We start from the raw sequence: 7,500 nt of genomic DNA on the forward strand, positions 1-7,500 counted from the left end.
ACACACACACACACACACACACACACACACACACACACACACACACACACACACACACACACACACACACACACACACACACACACACACACACACACATATTTCTCTCTAATTCTCAACTCTTTGTAAAAGAAATCAATCCGTCTTCAGAATTCACTTCATTTAGACATGAATTATGCAGAACACGTATGAATACATAAAGTACACACCACAGAGGTAATTAGAGTTTGATGTAATGATAATTGACTTTATGGTGGTCTCACCTCCATGTCTTCTTTCACCTGCTCTTGTTGGTCTCTTAACTCACCAAATGCATCAATAATAAGACCTGAAACACACAAACAAACAAACATGAGACTTCAGAAAATCACAAACATACAGAAAGTCATCACACACACACACACACACACACACACACACGCACGCACGCACGCACGCACACACACACACACGCACGCACACACACGTCTGGTTTATTATCCCCGTGGGGACAGTCCATAGGCGTAATGTTTTTATACTGTACAAACTGTATATTCTATCCCCTATCCCTAAACCTAAAGATCATAGAACACTTTCTGCATTTTTAGATTTGTAAAAAATATTGTTCTGTACAATTTATTAGCTTTTGTGCCCATGAGGACCTCAATTTTGGTCCCCACAGTGACACGAGTCCCCATGTGTTGGTGTGTATTCAGGTTTAGGTCCCCACCGGGATATACAAACATGAACACACACACACGCTTGTGCACACACACACACACACACACACACACACACTTTTTGTCCCCATACTGTAGGGTTTGTGATGTGGATGTTTTGTCCACATCACAAACTTATCCATTTCTATACGCACTACCGCCTCTCCACAAGAACATTTTTGTTCTGCTCCAATTATCATTCCGACCAGAAATCATTCTCGTAGGCTCCTATGGTTCCATAAGTTCCATGTTGATTTAAGTTAGACTTACCATTAAATGTGTCAATGTTTTGAGTGTATGGTCGATAAATAAAGGACTTCATTGAGATTCACCTGTCATGTCTCTATTCCCCACCGCACCACACTTTGAGAAACGCTGGCTTCAGTTTCACACAGAAACATCAACATTTTCTCAAACGCTGAGCTCATTTTAATCTCATCTCTCAGTTATCTTCACATGTGACAGCGTTGACCTCTTTAATAACTGTGGCTTTTCATGTGATGTGATTCATTTGAAGTCGAAGTAAACCTTAAAAGTTGCACAAACTTCACATCATTCATGCGTTACCTTAGACATGCTTGATTTAAGGAAACACTTCTATAAGAATTACCTGGTTAAGAAGTTGATGAACTGTGTGCTGCATCTCCTCGTGGGTGCTCACAGATGATTTTCAGCCAATCAGATGAGCCGTACATGACTTATCACTCTGGATCTGCAGGAAATGACATCACGAGAACACTGATTGGCTGGTGGCATCACAAAACACACACAAATCTTCACAAGCCACTACCCTGAGAAAACATCTACTAATTTGTATAGATTTATTTTTGTCTAAATGTTGTATTATGGTGTATGTTTGTGTACTGATTTCATGTAAATGTTACTGTCCCCCACAGTCTCTCTTCCTCCAGTACGACAGCGCTGTCAGCATACAATACTGTGGACAACACGGCGTCCATGTGTGTCTGTTTTGCTCCATGAGGATCCGGTTGTCCAGCTAATGTTTGTTCATGTAACTGTTTGTTTGTTGTCTATAAAATATCATAAAACATCTGGCATTGTTTGACATTGATTCTCATCACACACATCGGTGTCTCTCTGACAGATGAAGAGCTTTGGAATTCATTCAACTTACGAGCACATCCTTCATCTCCATGACACACCAACTGTTACATTAACACACACAAACACGCACGCACGCACGCGCACACACGTTTGCGCAGCTATCTTTATGAGGACTTACATTGACGCAATGCAATCTCTAGCCCGTCACCCTAACCATCAGAACTACATGCCTGACCCTAACCCTGACCCTAACCCTGATTATAACCTAAACCCTAAACACTTGCGTTGGATATTCTGAATAAGCAGGACGCTCTTCACATAAGCATTAGATATAATGACATTATTTGTTCATCTATTAGCAGTAATGTGTTCCTCGTGTGTGATTGTGAATACTGACAGTGAAACAAACACAGAAATAAACATCTTTACATGTGCTGATGAAAAGACTTTCACAGACACCAGAAAACTCATTTCATCTCTCGAGAAACTGAAGTAACATCCACAACAAATGAGGCAGCGCGACTTTAATGATCAGAAATAAATATCTGCTCAACAATGATGATGTGTGCCTTAACAAACACTACAAATAAACAAACAACTGAGCGCCTGAGTTTACAATGGAGATATTAGGATTTAATAAGTCAAAATAAACACGAACGCACACACTTCAGATGTCAGAATCCTGTGCGCTTTTGTATGTTTGCTTTTTAAATAAATAATTATAGAGGAAATGATAAGTCCAATAAAATGTATTTTAAAATGTAATATGTAAAATAGACACAGCGAGAGAGAGAGAGAGAGAGAGAGAGAGAGAGAGAGAGAGAGAGAGAGCGAGAGAGAGAGAGAGAGATGTTAGGGTTAAAACATGGCTGTCACAGGACCAGACAGCGTGTCCACACTGTGATCTCAACAACACTGAGACGGAACTCCACTTCCTAACAGAATGCACAAAACACACGGACATGTTCGTACGGACAAATCAAGCGTAGGTGTTATTTAGAAAGTTATCTAACAGCGTTTGTATTTTTTGACTGCTAAGTGCTTTCTGATATTCTTCTGCGCTGGTTTTCTGATAGTGTTCAGCTCACTGGGCTCTGTGTTCATGTTCTTTTCTGTCTTTTTGAGATGTAGAGTCATTTGACTGTGATCAGATAGAGGCGTTAACAGTGAACGATCTGAGAGATGAAGGATCTATGTCTGTTATCATGTAATCGACTGAACTGTTCCCAAGAGGTGAGCAAAAAGTGAATCTCCCTAAATGGGAAAAACATCCAATTGAGAGCCCGCCATCAAAAGTGTGTCAAAAAAGTGCAGCGGCACACAGCAAACAATGCATGCAGGGCAGAATGAGGCAAATATCCACTGATCAGAAAGAGAGAAAAAAGGGCGATGGAAACACAGTGTGTGTTCTGTGCGTGCGTGTGTGTGATACATCTAACACATTCAAAAACTGAATTAAACCTCAAAACACTCCGGTGTTTTCTGTCCTGTTTAATAATTAAAACATGTTTCTAAATCTAGACTCTCCCGTACAGAGAGAAATCGAAAGAGAGTCACGCGTTTTAAACAGTGATCACCACATCTCTATCTGCAGATCCTGATGACAGACAAAGAGCAACAACACAAAACCAGTCAAGACCTCAGAGACTCAACATCAAACAACATGAGCGCAAATCTGGAACCCGTTGTAGTTGAAGAAATAAATACTATATACGAATACTGTACACACGCCTTTCTTGTATCTTTCCTCAACACCTGCTTTCCATTAACTGTAAGAACAAGGATTTCACATTAACACATTATCACATTTATATGATGATTGATGACGCCTTCATGTCAAAGACAAACAGTCAACATTGATCATAAAGATTATAGAGAGCATGTAACTTCAGCCCGCACTACACATTCAGAAAGAACTTTACAATAACTCAACAATAATAATATACAGCATTATTACAGTTCTTTTACTGTGGAGGCGTACACAGAATGTGTCTGACCTCAGATCTCATCTCTCCAGTAAATCACTGTAGAACTGAATCATTTAACAAAAGCTGCTTCACGTGGGTTCAGTGTTGTCATAGTTGTGCTTTATTGAGTAAATGTGAATCACGCACCTGCGCCAGTGAGTCCAGTCAGAACACTGCCCAATATCACCTGTCACAGACTCTTCAGTCATCATCATCATCATCATCGCTTCACTCCAACGCTCAACTCCACACCGGCTGCATCTGAGCACCCGCGGCTCGCGGCAGCGTTCGGAGTCCGTGACGTCATCTCGCGTCGTACCCCCGACTCGGCGCGAGACAAAGTAGTTCAGACTGCGCAACGAAACGAAGGACGCGCCTTAAAACACGTTTTCAAATGTTTAACTACCTTTCAGGTTTTTTTAACCGCGGACGCGTTAAAGTTATTTAAACGCAACCATCACAAGCACTGAAGAAAGAACACACCTCATAACAGATGATGAATGAATTCACAAGTGATCTTGACAGAAAACAGACCCGTTCAATCTCGCACACCTAAAATGCAGAATAAAACAAAACAGACTGACCGTTATGATGAGAATGAACAGCACGAAGTATTTCCAATGTGTGTGTCTATTATCTAAATATCTGACATATTTCTATGAGAAATGAAACACCTGATGTGATTCACAGAAACATCAGATCGCCATCTACAGGAGACTATAACCACAGCACAAATAAACACGAAACAAATGAAAACAACCAATTCTCAAACGAAGCTTGTTGAATTGAGCTGTGTCGTAGTCAAGACTATCAAAACTGAGACCAAGACAAAGTCAAGACTGAACCAACACTCCTCAAATTCATCTGAAAGATGAACATAATGTAACAAGAATCAGCATCATAATAAAAGTGTCCTGTTCATTTCTGACCCTGCACAATAACAAAAGATTAGAAAAAATATGCATTTGCATTTGAAGCAGTTTTACGGTTAATCACAATAATGATGTGAACAAATAAATACAACTGATGTCACTACAGTTGTGGTCTTGAATGATGTCAGGATTTTAAAGAGCCACCCATGTTTAAACTCAAAAGAAATGATAGAAATCAAACACAGTTCAAGGTCAAATAAAAAATGTGTTTGCTGAGTGTCGGCTTGGTGTCCAGTGTTAAATCTGCATCTAAACACTTCTGTACTGTACGTCTATCTGAATAAAAGTGTCTGAAATATCATTAGGACATCTGTGTTTGTGCAATCTTCTCATTGTTGTCATAGTGACAGGTCTGTGACATCGGAAATTAGGGACAGATTTATGGAGCTGGACGCATGCAAACAAACAAACACACACGCACGCACGCACGCACGCACCCCTGTGTAGAAATTGTTGGGTAACTCTTTACTGAAGCTGGAAGGAGATGACAGACTGGATATTAACTGCACACTTCCATTGACCGACCAGGTACATCACACACACACACACACACACGCGCACACACGCCCTCTACACATCTCACACACACACACACACACACACACACACACACACACACACACACACACACACACACTCACACGCACACGCACACGCACACGCACACGCACACGCGCACACGCATTAGAACTGAATAATAATGTTTTGAGATACAGATGTGACATCATCATAAGTGTGGTAACCTCACGCATAGAAACTGTAACACTAAACAGTGTTGTTCAGGGTTTTAATACGATCAGATTGATGACAGGTTCAGCATCAAGAGAGTTTCAGCAGAGAATGATTCATATGGAGGTGATGTGATGGAGGATCAGCTGCTACTGTTGAACTGAGCTTTATTTCTTCTCTCTATCATAACAAACATTGAAATGAAAGTCATTCATCAGTCTGTCACAACATGGCATGTTTCTGCTTATATGGACTCAGGAGAAATTCATTCACACAAACTCAGAAACGGCACACTGCACACTGACTGACGTTCACAACGTTTACGGTTCATCAAACTCATCTGTAGTGGAAAGATATTCACAAGTCATTAATCATGTCATTACACGGAACGTACAAAAATAACAAAACATTCATTTCCAGTCTCCATCTGTCCATGCAGGAAAGAATGTCAGATGTCAGGAGATATTTGCACAATGTTTGTTTTCAACGCCTCGTCGGGCAGAGTACAGTAGAGTTGATCAGTTGATCGGTGAAAAGAAGTTTTGCTCAGGTGTTGTTGTTGTTATTTTTTTGTACAACCCCTTTTTAATTTCTTCTAAAAGCTGAACTTCAGTTTACACTCCAAACACAACGACACATCACACAAACTAAATCTTTTTAATAATGTATCTGAATCAAAAGTCAACTCATTCACATATCAGACTGCATGTGTGCTGTACAGCGTCTTTAATGTCAGTGTTAAAACATTTCTCAAGCATCCGTACAATTCAAAATAAAAAGCAGAAGAGTGATTGTTGATCAGGTTTATCAATCAGTCGTGTAGATGATGTTTGAACTCAGCCGGACGTTGCGACCGTTTTTACTTACGTATTTTATGCATTTCCAAGTGAATTTTAAATGAGAAAAATAGTGGGCATTCCTTTCGTGTTTCTCTGCAATTTGATTGGATGCATAAAAATGGAACTGGCAGCAGACTGACAGATGAAGGGGAGGAGTTAACGGATGCTCCGCCCAAGCAGTCTAACACAGGTCATTTCAGATGGATGGTCATTACAGGACTGAAGTGCATTTTCAGATCTTAACTAAAGATTATGAGGCCACACGAATTTTAAAAAGAGAACGATCCACATTGATCAACTATTTACAATAAACGCTGCAATATTTCAAGAACAAATATGCATTGTCATTTTTTATTTCACTGGGACTTTAATAAAGATTTAAAGAGTTTCTAATCTAAAATTAGCTCAACTTTACTGGGAGCTGTCAATCAAACAAATCGAGATATGAAATTTACTTTCATGTGAAATGAGTTTACTCGCAGCATCAGAAATAAACTTCTGTCATCCTCTCGGTCATCCTTTACATTTCTATCAAAACGACACTTTGATATCAGTATTACTGGCACAGTCAATAAAACAAAACAACCAGCATGACTTGTATAATGTAGAATGGTGTATTTTTGTAGTTGAACTGCTGCTTTACGTTAAGGTACCCTTTATAAAGCATTTATAAATGTGTTCATTACTGATTAAGAATCCCTCTTTTTATTCATGCAGTTATAACTGCTTCATAAGGCATTTGTAAATTACTTATTAATCATTAATGAAGACATTTATAAATGCTCTATAAAGGGTACCTTAATGTAACGTGTTACCAATCAATAAGTGACTTTAAAAGAGTTTACAGTAAAGCTGTGAGTAAAGGAGCGTTTGTGTAGTATTTAATCTCATCTTCTATTGTTTCTGTTCTTCTCACTCGCCCTTATTTAGACTCATGAAGGGCAAACGCTCAGGACAGAGCAACAGTGAGAAAACAGCCAAATATGGACACACACATTTATGGACTGTGCTAATATTCAAGTCTCCATGACATGCGTTACGCTTCACTACATGCGGGTTTGATCACATGCTCATACTGTATGTGTTGGATGGGAAAATGTTTTGGAAAATAGCTTTTATTTCACATTTTTTCTTAATGTAAGTGATTTACCAGTGCAGATTGTTGGAAAAACATTTGCAAGTAAAAGCTGAGACGTGTGACAACTTGCCCCGTGTCCTCTTGGCTCCATCACATGCGTCACATGCGACTTCTGTGTGCTGCTCAACAGAT

General features: G+C 39.6%; 1 long non-coding RNA gene across 2 annotated transcripts; it reads right to left on the reverse strand.

The window, feature by feature from the left end:
- Nucleotides 1-119: 119 nt before the first annotated feature.
- LOC130569394 (uncharacterized) lies at nt 120-4,401 on the reverse strand. 2 transcript variants are annotated; one of them, XR_008964826.1, is made up of 3 exons: nt 3,878-4,394; nt 1,309-1,410; nt 120-1,226 (listed from the first exon to the last, which is right to left on the reverse strand). It is a non-coding gene; the product is annotated as an uncharacterized LOC130569394 (long non-coding RNA). The 2 variants fall into 2 exon arrangements; XR_008964825.1 differs by having other exon boundaries at nt 121-1,410; nt 3,878-4,081; nt 4,214-4,401.
- Nucleotides 4,402-7,500: the final 3,099 nt, after the last annotated feature.

Source organism: Triplophysa rosa, linkage group LG18 (assembly GCF_024868665.1).
Source record: "Triplophysa rosa linkage group LG18, Trosa_1v2, whole genome shotgun sequence".
Lineage (NCBI taxonomy): Eukaryota > Metazoa > Chordata > Actinopteri > Cypriniformes > Nemacheilidae > Triplophysa > Triplophysa rosa.